This window comes from Notolabrus celidotus, chromosome 1 (genome assembly GCF_009762535.1).
Source record: "Notolabrus celidotus isolate fNotCel1 chromosome 1, fNotCel1.pri, whole genome shotgun sequence".
Classification (NCBI taxonomy): Eukaryota; Metazoa; Chordata; class Actinopteri; order Labriformes; family Labridae; genus Notolabrus; species Notolabrus celidotus.
Genome location: NC_048272.1, coordinates 19,087,678 through 19,104,210, shown reverse-complemented (window position 1 = coordinate 19,104,210; position 16,533 = coordinate 19,087,678).

Here is a 16,533-nt window from a genome sequence, read left to right as displayed (position 1 = left end):
ATTGTTAAAAACAATCATCAAAATGTAGATTAGTTACTCCAATTAAAAGCTATATTAAAAGATAGGTTTGTTAGAGCCATATTTGTATCAGTGTTTAATTTTTGTTGTTGCACTTCCTTGTTTACACACTAGGTGGCGGGTGTTATCAAGTAGGGTGTTAGAAGGTACAAAGCGAAGAAGACCCAATAGTGGCAGGTGAGCTGCCTACCGGGTAAGCTAACAGTTTTTGACCATCGTCGTCATCGTCATCGTCTGTTACCATATCTGTGAGCCTGTAAAATATTCTGTAAGTTAATATTGGATGTAAGTGCAGATTGATCGGCAGAGCTTTATTGTGTCGCGATGTAAATAAACCCTGTTGTTGTCAGTGCACAGAGTGTGGACCAGAACATCATTCATTCATCGCTAAAGAGGGACTTATTTGTTTTGTTTTGACTGGTGAAAGGTCTTTAGTTTAGTTTCAGAAACATGGAGAGAGCTTGCTGTTCTGAGTTTTGGACCATAAAGAAAGCTCTCTCCTCTGCGCTTGTGTGGGACACATGAGTAAACATTTGATTTCTAACTCTTTATCTGTGATTTATTTCTGTACAAACTGTTAAATGTGTGCCATACAGCCCACGCTGTTAACACCTCACTCCTCCATAACCTTGGCCAGTTGCATGCACTGTCTATAAGCACGACTTGCACCCTCTCCTCCTTATAATGTTACACTTTCTGAGCACAGTTTCAAAGCACTCCTGTGCATGCTGGAATATCTTTTCAGGTTGAAGTCTTCATCCAGCCACTGGGCCGTCAAACTCAGCATGCTCACTGGAGAACACCAGTCACTTGCTTAGGTCTCATGTCTCTTAGAGAGGATAATACAAGAAAAAAAATGTTATTTTGGACTAATTATGCCTTTAAAAAGAGGACAGGACAGGGATAGAGTCGGAAACAGGTAAGAAAGAGTTGGAATGAAAGTGAGGGGCCAAGGGTCAACCAAAAGCCACTATTTCAATCTTCAATCTTTATCAATCTTTATGTATATAGCGCTAAATCCCAACAAACGTTATCTCAAGACTCTTCCAAACAGAGCAGGTCTAGACCGTACTCTATTTTCTATATTAACAAAGACCCAACATCAAGACAGGATAAGATCCAGTCCCATCTTACAGACAGGACTCAGTCTGATCTCAGTCATCTTAATCCACCATGAGCAGAGCACTTTGCAGCATTTAGCAAGTTACAGCGACGAGGACAAACTTCCTTTAACAGGCAGAAACCTCCAGCAGAACCAGACTCATGTTAGACACACATCTTTCTCAATCATTTCAAGGAGTCAGCTTCTGCACATCAAGCTAGATTGGCCCACCATGCTTAATTTTGTCCCGATAAATTTGGGTATTACTGTTTTTAATTGTATGACATTAACAGTGGAGGAAATGTTATGGTAATTACTTTTTTAAATTTCGACAAGTAGAACAACAATCCTGCACAATGACTATTCTGCAGCGACAGGACACCAGAATGTGTCTGAGGATTTGTGGGAGGGCTTTCTAATAAAAGGTCCCTTCTGAGAAGAGCCAGGACATATCAGCCCGAGCTGCAGCCAGCATGTTTACGGGAGGCTGCTGTCACACTCAAATAAAATCCACTCAGCATGCATAGACCAAGGTGCATTACTTCAAGGTCCTAATTAAAATAAATTAAGCAAGAAGTGAGACACGGAGGGAGACACAAAGAGGGAGCAGTGTTACAAAGTTAAGTTGTCATTTCTCATGGATAATGTCTCAGTGCCTGGAAAAGATATCTTTGAAGACAACCGGCATAAAAACATTTTTCTTTCCCCTCAACATGTTTCCCCCCTTTAGAGGGTTTTTCATGAATTCATGACAGCGCTGTCTCCTCCCCTTCACATCCCCATCTGTATTTGATATCCTCCACAATCCAGCCTTTTGACACAGTGTGTTTTGAGCGAGAGATGAGAGGAAATGATTCATTCATCAGACTAGATCCAGGATACAAATCCCGGCTGACCTGCTGATCAGATGGTTGATATTGCAGATCTTCCTTCGGTGCCTGAGCCGGGCTTCACTTATTAAGGCTTTCAGTGGAGCATGTTGTGCGGGTCATCATCTCTCCTGCAGTGACAGCTAACACAAGCCTCGCCTCACCTCTAGAAATGTGCAGCGTCTAATTCAAATGACAAACCAGATAAGGAAGTGCAGCAGGGATGATAGTCTGATACGGGCGCTGGACAGGCCTGTCAGAGATGTAATTATTTACTGCAAGGGGAAATGTGGATTCTGCCTCGGGTGTGTGTTGTCTCCTGTCTGAGGGCATTCTGTGGTTAAATCAGAAGTTTGCAGGTGCAGATATATACTCATCAAAACTTCTGTGATTGCTTTGGACGGGCAATTTCAAAACGCAGTGTGGAGGGAGATGAGTGAGTGCAGCTATCCGTGGTGCCGAAATTGACACACAAAGACGTGTGTGTTTGCTTTACCTGGCTTCAGGATTGACTCTTACAAACAGTTCATTATATTAAATCAATGATTATTTGGAGGTGATTTTGAGTAATGAAAGCCTCATTAACAGAGTGTCCATCAGTGGGATTTCATTGTGAAATGCATTTGAGTGAAGTGTCCAATAAGAATGACAGATCTGCATTTTTTATTCAAAACAGAAAGACGATGAAAAACACACTGGCAATATATTTGTCCTTTTAAAGATTATTTTGGGTCTTTTTTGCCGTGAAGACACGACATGTGGGATGAGAGAGGAAGGATGACTTGCATCAAATCACATCAAGACCAGGAATCAATCCTACAATCACTGCAACAAAGACTACAGCCTCCGTACATGGGGCACCTGCTCTACCAACTGAGCTGTACCTCTGCCCTCGTCACTATTTTTGTTATAAAACCATGACGTCTCCACCTTAGTCAGCAAACAGAAATACACCTGAGTGCACGCTGCTCAGGATTAAAGGATCCGTCTCCCATTATCTTCTTAAAGTGTTGTTTATTACTAAACCTAAAAATGCGGCAGTCACTCACGATTAGTCGGACAGCTTATTTTGGTGCATTCGCTCGTTTCCTGTGATGCCTTTTCTTCGCTAATTAAAAAAGCATTCGTCTAACTTGAAGCCTTCCTCACATCAGAGCCTTTCATTGTTATTATGATGAAGTGAGTGAGGGGATAAATTGTTCATCAGGCCTCATTTCATCTCAAGATTGTGAGTCAAGACTGGTTTGAAATGAAGACCGAATGTGTGCAGCTGTTGATGTCAGTCGTGGAGACATCATTAAAAGTAGCAACATCTCATTGTCAGAGTACGAGACAATGAAACCTGGTTTGTACCAGTCAGTCAAGTCTACCTTGACTCTATGGTGAATCTACACAGTAGTAAGTAGTTGTAAGTTGGAATTGTTGCTCTGCAGTACTCCGCCTGAACAATAGACTGTATAAATAATGGACATAGTATCCGTGACGCAACCCATCTGTTTCTGAAGCACTGTTTTGAGGCCAATCGGCGGCGGCAGCCATATTGGAAATGCTGAACTCAATATAACGTCTGTCGAGCTAGTGTGAGGTAAAGAGGCGGCTTTGAGCATCCTAGCCAACAGCTACAGTGCTTCTGCCAGTCAATCAAGTCAGCTGTGCCTCTCGTATTGGAAAAACTCGTAATCTTAATATCTTCGGAATTGCCACGTTATGGAAAAAATGACCCCCCGTACAGTGGTGTGCCAATCGAGAAATAAGCTATCCAGACTACACTCGTTTTTTGTACCAGGCTGTAAACATGTTATTTCTTCTATTTTGAATTTGTGTGTATGTGGTTTCCGGTACTTCCGGAGCCAGCCTCAAGGAGACACTTGATTAACTGTAATTTTTAACACTTCCGCATTGGCTTCAATTCTCGGGGCTTGAGGTTGCTTGGCCTGAACACTAGTTGGCAGTGCCATTTCTATGCTGATCATATCACCAGTTTTCAAACCTGCTACGTTTGCTTTGTTTGTGGACAACAAACTTTGGCAACTGAATCCAATTGTATTATTTTTGAGCTGAGCAGCAGTTGATCATACTGTAAATACAGGAAATACTATGCTACCAGCGGACCTATCAGATGGCTTGAAGTCTACATTGTTTTGACGTATAGTTTTATTTTTGTGGAGGTGCACTTCAGGCTCTCTAGGTAGGCCTCCTGGGCTATGTGAACCTATTGCTGTAGCGTGGATTTGACCCAGAATGATTAAATCAGCTTTAGGGCTGTACCACTAACCTGTTAATTTGGATATAATTAATCACTGAAAACTTAACGCAGATTAATCGCACTCTGATGTCACTGATCAGAACACCATCAACAGCAGCTTTAAAGAAAGATAAAGAAACAGGTGCCATTTCTCTGTGTGCCATGCTAATATTTCCATCACGTTAAGGTTCAGTGTGTAGAAATTAGATTATTTTGCGATATCTAGGGGTCAGATTCTAGATTGAAACGCCTCCTTGCTCACCCCTCCTGTTGGTGAAGTGACGGTGGCCTCACTCTCTTCTTCTTTCATCTGGTGCATTTCGCTCAGCCACTTACTAAATACAAACACACATGTTACTAGTTTGTCCGTTCTGTGTACAGTAGAATCATGGCGGTGCAAGACAGCAGCCTGTGTGGAAGAGGACAAGCACCTATGTAGATATAAAAAGCTTTTTCTAAGTGAAACAACATAATTTTTTGTATTCAGGTGATTAAACACTAATTTAATCATGCATGTGAATATCACATTTCGATTCTACGAGGTGAATTCTGCTAAATGCATTTCACTGATGAAACCAACATGGTTCCATGAAACCTCTCCAGTAACCAGGGATGGATGCTGAAGCTCGCCCTCCCTCTCTTCCCTCTTCCTTTTATTTGCTCAACCTCCGTGCAATGATTTCCTGAGCCAAGGTGGAGGCTCCACACATTAAACTCTATTCTGAGCACTGGCTTCATCCTCCCTGTGTATTGTGAAAGAATCCAATAATAAGGCTGAAAGTGAGAGAAACCCTGCAGAGATCTAATCAGCACCGCACATTGTACTGAGCCAGTGTCCAATGTCTGCAGCAGCCAGGTTCATCAACAGTCATTTCCAGCAGCCAATTTCAAAATTATCATTACGCAACGCCTGTGGTACATTTCTTTTTTACACAAATTAAACCAAAATCTTCTTTGAAATTTGCTGTGAGGCTTTCGTAGTGCAGCCTCCGAAATATCTGCAAAGGAGAGACTGAGCTGTGAATAAATGTCAGTGAAAGACGGTCTCTTCATTTTCTTTATAAAGCCTGCAAAACTGCACATGCTTCTTTTTGACCACACCAACTGCCTCCATCTTACTCTGAGAAACCCAATTTTATATTCCACCACGTTTAATTTGCAGCCCAAGGGAAGGTTTCAGTCTACTCCTGCTGAATATTTACACATGCAGTATCTTCCTTCAACAAGAAATGCCAATTTACGTGGCACAAAAATTGCTTTCATCCAATAAGCCAGATGCAAATGAATTCCAGTAAAGAAGGTCAACATATTCAAGATTTTCTAAGCTGTTTTTTTCATAAAGAGTCTGATGTTGTTGAAAGTACTCTAAAAATAGACGCACAGTGCCCTGATTGCTGGAAAGTCTGACTGTCCTACTTGGTAACAAAGCTCTTTAGACCCTTTAAATATCAAAACAGTGATTTTCTTTAGAAATAAAACAGAGTTTGACATTTCCCTGAAGGACTTACAAACAGGCACACGGCTCAAATGTGTGCAGTGGGGCAGGTTACCAGAGTGATTTGGCATAAAATGTGCATCCTGCTCCACAGGATGAGAGGAAATGCTGAGTGAGCTGATTGGGTTCTGCCCACCTGTTCGCAGAGGGAATGACCTCCAGGAACAGGTAGACATCCCAGCAGGGCCAGGTTATGCTCAAGCTAAGCATGCAGAATACGCACAGGGATGAAATGATGAAGCCAGAGACATAATGTGGGGGAAGAGGGTAAATCCTAAGCTTAAATAGGATGTAAAGGCAGAGTGTAGGAACTGTAATTGATGGAAATCCCCCTGAAAAAGATTCAAGTGAACATCTGGTAGGTGGGGCAAAAACTGTGTTTCACTTAGATTTGGCTGAAAAAGCTGTTTATGTGCACTAAGTGAAGGGTGAAGAGTGAGGGCTACTCTTCATAACTACTAATGCCTGCTTTAAACAGACACAAGAAGCTGTTCACTGTGGGTTGAATCAACCTGAAGGATCTTTGCTGTGTGCTAAATTAAGTAATTTATTGAAGGTTGCAACAGTTGCAACATTTCATGGCCCATTTGTATGAGCATGTGCCAAAGTCTTGAATCTTGAGATACAGAGCCAATACCACTACTCTGACCGCTGATCCCTTCAAAACAGACTCTGACTCCAAATGTGCATGACGCCTGTGCAGGGGGTATTTTGGCTTTACTTTTGAACACTGGGAGAGAATGGAGAAGCATTGTCCGTCCACAGTTATTAGTCTTACCAGTTGCTGAATTATTAGTAATGTATTATTCATACAACCCGTATCCTGAGGCCATTGATTGTTTATAAATATTGAAGAAGGACCTCCATCCTCTCCCGTTATAAAAAAAGGAAGCCATCACCGTCATTAAGAGCAGTAACATAATCTACAGGTGAAGTATTTCAGAAGTTACGGGGACTTTAAGCTCCCAGAACTACTCTTTCAGGAACTAAATGGCTTATGCAAATTAGGACAGATGTGAATCACAGTTGTGTGATGTTATTGTTGACAGCAGGTGAAATACAAAAACTGCAGGTAAAGATGGTACCCTTTGAAAAGTACTATCCCCAAAGCAGGGGCTTTTCAAGGGGGAGATTAACTACCCCAGAACTAAATTAAGACTCTGTTTCCTGTGGTCAAAAAGCACCTTTACAGATCAAATGTCAAACATTCCTCAGGTTGGTATGGTCCACAGCGAGACAGATTTTTGTCCTTGTTTCAAATTTAATGAAGGTATCAAGTATCAAATAGTCAAGTTTTAGAGCTTCTTTTATTTTATTCTTTGTTTCTCCTCTACTCTGTTAATCCAGTAAAGAATGCTGCAGGAGCTGCATTTGTCCAAATAGCTGTCAATCATGGCGTCACATCCACTCTTTAGAGCATCCAATAATAAATTGAGAGTTTAACTCAACTTGTCCAAGAGCTAATTATCTGACCTGTATTTAATTTTCTAGAGTGACCCATGCTCCCTCTGTCAATATGGAGGAACCTAGAACCCAGAACCTATACTGTAGCCAGTCAGTAATGTTTTGGCCTCACTTTAAGGGAGCTGTAGTGCCATCCATGTTTTTAAGCAGTGAATGAAGGTGGTCTGTAGTATGACTGTTCAGTTAGGCCTGTTTTGCAGTATACCTGGCCAGGCGTTGCTGGATTTCCAGTTTCGTAAAGCGGAAGTAAACAATGACCAAGCTCATATTGAAACTACTTCTTAGCATTACTTATGTTTTAAGAAATTAAGAATTTATGTGGAATTTAATCATTTTCACAGCATCTAAAAACTGAGTGCCCCCCGACATATACGGAAAAAGAGGGAGAACGTTAGTGCAGTGCATTGTGGGAAACAGTACGTGAGGGAGACTGGTGTGATGCATACTGAGAAACTTTCCCGGATCAGTACGACATCCGGGTAGTTTTTGCATACTGCAGATTTTGCTCTTGGTCACATACTACATACTGAATTATGACCAAATCAGTACCTACTGCTAGTATAGGCGGTTTCAAAAACTGCCTATGCCTGGAAACAGCAGTTTGACCCAAACAGGAATTTTTAAAACTGTACTATAAAATGTTTTATAAGCGACCGGGGACCTTAAATCCCACATATATAGATATGTAGTTACGTTGCTATCAACTCAACATCATTATAAAACTCCTCTGCTCCTCCTCATCTGTTCCGTGTGCTCAATATTTGCAGTATTGATTTGTTGCATTATAAAGAGGAAGCCACAAAATGTCAGCTGATGGAAATGCATGACTGATGAGTGAAGTGTGTGTTTTCATATCACATTCACACACAGCTGGCTCTCACTCTCTCTCTCTCTCTGCCCCCCTCCTCCTGTTACAGGACGCTGCCTCCAGCAGAACACCCTCAGAGTCATTGAGGGTAATAAAGTGATGATAAACAGTGAGCTCACATAAACACAGCAGAGGACTTAATTTACACACCGCGGCATCCAAGGAAAGGGTCAATTTACACCAAATTCAATCAGCAGAGGTGGTGGGCTATTTATAAGATTCAGAATGTCAGAAAAACTTTGCCCTACTTCTCCCCTGTCAGGAACTTGTGAATGAGGTCTCTCTCGTTGGTTCACATTTTCCAACCTCCTTTAGTTTGGGTCTTGAGTGTGAATAGAGATCAAACTGTGACTGTAACACCTGAGCTGGTCCTTACCTTGCTGTTAAATTAAAATGCTTTCCTTCAACACTTCCAGAGGCTGAGTCTCTCTGAAGTAAAGACAGAAGGAGGTTCACTGCTATGTGAGAGTGTGTGAACAAATAGTTCAGCGATTTCAGAATATGTTCCTCAACGTAGAACTGCTTATGAGTTGAGGATTTCATCATCTTCAAAGCATGAAAGATTCAGAGAATCTGGAAAAATCTTGGTTTAAAAGGAACAAGGCCCAAAACCAAGACTGAATGACCATGATCTATAAGCCAACAGGCAGCACTGGGTCCAAAACATACATGACTGTAGTGGAAGTCACTGTCAAAATTGTGCCATACAAAGGGGAAAACAAACATGATACTGAAACACAAGAATATATATTTCATTTAACAATGAAAGTCTTCAGTTTAAACCAAGCAGCAACCTCCAGTCTTAAAGTATGAAGCAAATGCGGAAGTGTTATAAACTGCAGTTCATTAAGTGTCCAGTTGAGGCTGGCTGCAGAAACACAGAAAACCACATACCCACCCATTCAAAGAAACCATCTTTGCAGCAGAAATAAACATGTTTAGAGCCTGGTTCAAAAAACGGTTTGGGTCTGAATAGCTAATTTCTCTATCTGCACACGCTGGGGGGGGGGGGGGGGGGGGGGGGGGGGGGGCGTGAATTGTTTTATAACTAAGGATTTTGAAGGTATTGAAGATACAAGTTTTGCCCAAATATGGACATGGCTGTAATGTTTGGTGATACATACAACCTTTATTTTGAAATGCATTGCAACGGAAACCGGAAGTGTTGTGTACATGTATGTAGCTTGACGCTAGGACGTGAATGCACGGTGCTGGAGAGAAATAAGAAGTTAGCCGATGAGCTCAAACTCCGATACAACTGCGTGGACCTGGATTTATTAGTAGACAGTCAGTCACAACATGGTGTCAGAGTAAAAGAAAAGTAAGTCTACGAACCCACTAAAGAATTCAGTATATTCAAGAAAGGAAGAAAATGGAAGCTTTTGGTGTTCCGACCCCGCGGATGGACTGGGAATCATCCAACCTGCCTGATGCATGGCGCCGTTTCAAACAACATGCAGAGCTCATGTTCACGGGCCCGCTCAAACAGAGAACAGAGGAACAGAAATGTAGTTTTCTCCTGCTGTGGATTGGGGACAAAGGACGGGACATCAGTAACACATGGATTGTGTCGGTAGACGATGCTAAACTGTTAACAACATATTATGACGGGTTTACAGCATACCTCACACCGAAAGCAAACCCCATATTTGCAAGGTACAAGTTTCATGAAAAGACGCAGGGGAGTGGTGAGTCATTTGAGCAATTCATCACGGAGTTAAAACTTCTTGTCAAGGACTGCAACTATGCAAATAGTGATGAAATGGTTAGAGACCGCATTGTATTTGCCACCAACTCACCTAAAGTGAGGGAAAAGCTGCTTAGTCAGGGACCAGAGCTAACGCTAGAAAAAGCGATTGATATAGGGCGCTCCCATGAGCTAGCCCAGGTGCAGCTAAAAGCTATGGCTAGTGACAGCCAAGTAGTGCACGCCATACACAGAAGATATGGAAAGCCAGGCGCTGTTAAACATGCTAACAGACCAAATGAGAGCCACAGAACGTCTGACAAAGCCTGTGGTGCATGTGGAGGACACCACAACAAGCAAACAGAGTGCCCAGCAAAGGGGAAACAGTGTTTAAAATGTCGGAAATTCAACCATTTTGCAAGAGCATGCAGATCCAAGTCCCATACTCCATACAAAACAGGACACAAAGAAGTGCACGCTGTTAAGGAAATAAATGAGGATTTAGACTCAGAGCTGTTTGTGGACACCGTCACAGCAGTGGAGGAGGAGGAGGACAGTGCGTATGCAGACTTAACACTGGGACAATGTAATAAAAAACTGTCATTCAAATTAGATACTGGTGCACAGACAAGTGTCATACCCTTAAAAGACTTTATGAAGCTCATGCCTAGCACAAAGCTGAAGAAAGACAAACAGAAGCTATATGGCTACGGGGGATACCCGCTGACAGTGAAAGGCTACTGCAACCTTGAAAGCAGGTACAAAGACAGATCAACCACACAAAAGTTCCACATTGTTGACTGCAACGGTCCACCCATTCTAGGCTACAGAGCATGCAAAGCCCTTGGACTCATCAAGGTGGTGTACGCAGTCACTACCACCAGCAAGAAAGACCTCGTCACCCAGCCGCCGGACATCTTAAGTGAGTACTCGGATGTGTTTAAAGGCATAGGGGTATTCCAGGGAGAGTGCAGTTTCAGAATAGACCCCAGCGTAGCGCCGGTGGTTTGCCCACCAAGAAGGGTGCCATTCGCACTTAAAGACCGTCTAAAGACAGAATTAGAGAACATGGAAAAAGATAACATTATATGCAAAGTGACTGAGCCGACACAGTGGGTCAACGCACTAGTAACTTGTGAGAAGCCAAAAACTCAAAAGCTCCGCATATGCCTGGACCCACGGCCTTTAAACAAAGCAATAATGAGGCCATACTACCCCCTCCCAACACTTGATGACGTAACATGCAAACTGGCTGGAGCTAAATATTTCAGCATATTGGATGCAAGATCAGGCTACTGGGCCATAAAGCTAAGCGAGGAGTCGTCACTGCTCACTACCTTCAACACCATATTTGGAAGGTACCGTTTCCTCAGGCTCCCTTTTGGCATCGTGTCTGCTCAGGATGAATTCCAGAGGAGAATAGACGAGACATATGAGGGCCTAGAGGGAGTGGCCGGCATCGTGGACGACATCGTCGTGTTTGGAAAAAACAAAAGAGGAGCATGACCACAACCTCAGAGCTATGCTCAGCCGGACCAGAGAAAGAGGTCTGAAACTAAACCCAGACAAATGCCGGATCTGCGTCAGTGAAGTGAGTTACTTCGGACACAAGCTCACAGCTGATGGACTGAAGCCCGACCCCCTCAAGGTGAAAGCCGTCAGTGACATGCAGCCACCACAGAATGAGGCGGAGCTGGAGACGATTCTCGGCATGGTGAATTATCTCGCTAGATTTGCTCCCAATCTGGCTGAGGTGAGTGCACCACTACGACACCTGCTACGGCAAGACACAGAGTTCAGATGGGATGAAACACATGAGAAAGCGTTTCAAAAGATGAAAGACATTATAACATCTGAACCAGGGCCGGTGCTAGCCTACTTCGACCCAAAAAAGGAAGTGACACTGCAAGTGGACGCATCGAAAAATGGCTTGGGTGCAACAATCATGCAGGAAGGCAGACCGGTTGCATACGCATCAAAGCTGCTCAACAACACAGAGCAAAATTACGCCCAAATCGAAAAAGAGCTATATGCTGTCCTCTACGGCTGCAAGAGATTCCACGAATACATATATGGGCGACACATAACTGTGGAATCAGACCACAAGCCGCTAGAGACAATACTCCGCAAACCATTAGCCCTTGCACCACCACGCCTACAGCGTATGCTACTCGCACTACAAAAATACAGCATGACCCTCATCCACAGACCAGGAAAAGAGATTCCAGTAGCGGACACATTGTCGAGAAAATCTATGGATGATGAGGACAGTTCACTAGCTGAGGCTATGGAGACCCAAGTGCACACAGTCATCAGCACAGCGCCAGTGAGTGCAGACCGGCTAGAAGACATCAAGACAGCCACAACTCAGGACGAGCAGCTGTCCGCCCTCAAGCGTGTCATCCGGTCAGGCTGGCCGGAGACAAGGAAACGATGTTCTCCACTCCTCTGTGAGTACTGGAACCATCGGAATGAGATCACAGAGGCTGATGGGATTCTTCTTAAAGGTGAGAAAATAATAATCCCTCTCAAGCTCAGAAAAGACATGCTGCAACGCATACACACAGGACATTTTGGAGTGGAAAAGAGTAAACACAGGGCTAGGGACATTATGTTTTGGCCAGGTATGGGTCAGCAGATAGAAGAGACAGTAATGAAGTGTGACATATGTCAAACACACCGCAACTCCAACCAAAAGGAGCCCATGCTCTCACAACCAGTTCCAGAGAACCCATGGCAGACTGTAGCAACAGATCTATTCTCCTGGAACTCTGAGAACTACATCGTCATATGTGACTACCTCAGTAGGTACTTTGAAATTGAACGCCTACATAACATCACAACAGCTGCTGTCATTCACAAAATGAAAACTGTGTTTGCTAGACATGGCATCCCAAAGAAGGTTGTAAGTGACAACGGACCATGCTACAGCTCACAAGAATTTAAGCAGTTTGCAGAGACATGGGGTTTTCAGCATGTAACTTCAAGCCCTCGTTACCCTCAGAGTAACGGTTTGGCCGAAAAGACTGTCCAAACTGCAAAGCGGATCCTCACAAAGGCCAGAGAAGACGGAAAAGACCCCTATCTCAGCCTACTAGAGTATAGGAATACTCCTGTGGACGGGCTGAAATCACCAGCCCAGATCCTTATGAGCCGCAGACTGCGCTCCATCTTACCTACAACAACACCACAGCTACGACCCCAGGTGACCCCTCAGAACAGAGTATTAGCAAGGAGAGAGGAATGCCAACTTCGCCAGAGGCAGAACTACAACAAAGCTGCGAGACCTCTGCCGTCATTTCATGCTGGAGAACACATACGCTTCCAACAGGAGGATGGTCAGTGGCAACCAGCTACAGTCATCAAGCCAGCAGAGACCCCGCGCAGCTACCACATCAAGACCAGAGACGGACAGAACCTCAGGCGTAACCGCAGACACCTCCTCGACGCAAAAGACAACTCTGCATCCCCTTCACGGCAGCCCGAGTGCAGCAGGGACAATCTTACCACTAGCGATGGACAATCAGAAGTACAGCAGCCTCATCATGCTCCAATGTGTGAACCAAATCCTGCTGAGCCCTGTCTCCGCACAAGGTGTGGCCGTGTCATCAAACCGAGACAAGTCCTCGACTTGTAACTGACTGAGCGAGATGCTAAAAAAATAATTAAAAATAAATAAATAAATAAAAAAAAAATATAGAAAAAAAGTTTGTTCCAGTTGCTAAGTGAAGAAAACAAAATAATAATAATAACTGGTATATCTACCTGATGTTGCTGATCAGTCAGTTCAGGACTGTTTATGCCTTGATGTGCATTTCAGTGTTTCTGAAAATTAAAGTGGTGTTTGCACTATGGTTAGGATGTTAAAGCTCTAGATTGTTCTGTTACAAGACCTTAACATATTTTTGTATACTTTGCAGGAGCACTTATTTTGTTAAAGGGAGATGTAATGTTTGGTGATACATACAACCTTTATTTTGAAATGCATTGCAACGGAAACCGGAAGTGTTGTGTACATGTATGTAGCTTGACGCTAGGACGTGAATGCACGGTGCTGGAGAGAAATAAAGAAGTTAGCCGATGAGCTCAAACTCCGATACAACTGCGTGGACCTGGATTTATTAGTAGACAGTCAGTCACAACAATGGCTGACTTGATTGACAGGTGAGCACCCTGTAGCTGTTAGCAAAAAGGATAAAGGCCAGCCTCTTTACCTCACACTAGCTGGGAAGAAGTTAGGTTGTGTTCAGCATTTCCAATATGGCAGACGATTGGCTTCAACGCAGCGCTTCAGAAACAGATGGTTGAAGTCATGAATGGTTTTAACATTAAATATGTTGTCTCTGCATTATTTTCAGTCAAACATAAGCTTTAAATGATTTGCAAACCATCCAATTCTATTTTGAGGAACATTTTACACAGCGTCCAAACTCTTATGGAATCATAGTTGTAAGATTTTGGCTGGAACAATTACCTTTGCACACATTGCCAAACAAACATAATGCTAGATAGATGCTCTGTTATTCTTCTATTCTATTTACTATGTTGTTCGCTCAGTACTCTATTAAACTTCATGTATGTACAACATATTTTTGTTGTAGTTTAAGTGGCATGTTAGGGTGCATTCAGCGAAATAGGTGAATTCTGATGCAGCAATTTCATCAAAATGTTACTGAGTGCTGAAGTAAACACAAGGAAGAACAGCGGGACGGCAAACTGAAGCCAACATAGAGAGGTGTGTTAACTACCGGATACAATATATCATGGAATGAACTGAAGGGATCTGATCAAAAATCATGAATAGTCATGTTGTTTCAGTTTTTTTTCTGAAGCTTGATACCAATGAACCAAAAACACAAACTCAGAAGTCAGATCTGACCAAAATAAGAAACAGAACAATTGAAAAACAGTTGCTCTGACATACCGACGGATGTGTGTTTCAAACTATTATAGCTGATTACATAAGTTGTTGTTTCTGTGTTTGAATACCACTGGAGTGTGAATTTAAAATAATTATGATGAACAAATAATTGGATGTTTGTCTGAGTGTACGAGGCGTTGTCTTACAGAAATATTGATTGATGAATGAGATTGAGGGGAAGCATCAGTGCTCAAATCCTCAAGATTAATTTCCCCAGGGAAATAATTAAAGGTTGGCTGATAAATCACAGTCAAAGAGTCTCATTTGAAAAATGACAATAAATAGTTCCACAACACAGATGATCATTCTGTAATGAGTTATATCTATCAGGTGGTTACGACTAAGTGATCAGTATTTCTGCATTTAAGTTTTTGATTTCAGTTGTAAGTTAGTTGTTCTGCAGCTCGAGGAAAAAAAGCTTCTCTTAGTATGTTTATCTCAAAATAAGATCATTTTCTCATAGCAAAATATAAAAGCATGAAGTATAGTGGTAATTAAATATGAGTGAATGAGAGTTAAATGCAAAGAATCAGCTCCAAGTATAGAATAGAAGTACTCTAAATTTAGTAACAAAAGTAAGCTAAGTACCTGCTTCCATCACAAGGTTCATCACACATATTAACAGTGATTTTTAAGCCTCTTCTAATAAAACGTTGCAGCTAAAGTGATCGTGAAAGTGAGCAGGATATCACAGCCACCATTCAAAACTTACAAACACATTTTATGCATCTAGTCCAACACGCCTGGTTGTTAGCCACCATGACCTGAAACGGGAACACCGTTCCAAATTAACCAACTACATAAGTATCCACTGGCCCTCTGCATTCATACTCAGAGCTGTGTAGCCTTTTTTCTGGATAATGATTAAAACTACTCTCTTTACTGTGTCTCTGAAGCTTCTTGTAAACATCACACTGCCCAAAAATCGCTGTATTTCATGATATTTGCATTACAAATAAAATGTGTTCTGATTACGTCTTTGCATGGACGAGATTTCAAAGACGGCTGGAAAATGTCACGTTGTCCAAAAGGCAAGGTGTAGACTTGAAATAAACAAAAACTTACTGAACTCAAAATCCATGCAATAACAACAGAACACAGGTGACCACATTACAAACACAATGAACCGACACAGAAGGGAGGAAACACAATTTTTCATTTATTATTTGAAATTTATCCTTTTCACTTTTTCTAAATTTCTCTGAAATAATGGTGTCCTCTTATTCTGAAAACCTCTTTTAGTGTCCTTTTAATACTTTTAGTTACTTATCCATTTTTATTTATTTATTTATTTATATTTATTTATCTTTGAAAAACCTCTTAAACAATGATTTATTGGTCTATTGTCACAACACTTCATTACGTGTATTATTTTTAACCTCACGTTCTATTCTATTTTGCATTGTTAAAATTCCACCTACCTGTCTGTCAAAAGGTTTACTTTGTTATTTGAACCATCCTTTGTTTGTCAAAGCACTTTGTAAACATTTTTAAAAATGTGCTATATAAATAAAGTTATTATATTATTATTATTATTATTTATTTTATTATTATTATTATTATTATTATTATTATTATTTTTATTATTATTATTATTATTATTATTATTATTATTATTATTATTATTATTATTATTATTATATACACACACTGGGTAACGACACAAGTGAGAAACGAGACACAGGTGGAAACACTCAGCACATAATCAGAATGGAGGGATAACTCAGGAAGTAAAACTAAACCACAAACACGATAGACTGGAAACACACAGGGAATACAAACCCAGACAAGGTACCAAAAGACACAAGGAAGACTTAAGAAACTTACAAAATAAACTTGAAATCTAAGAAAGAGAAAAACAAGG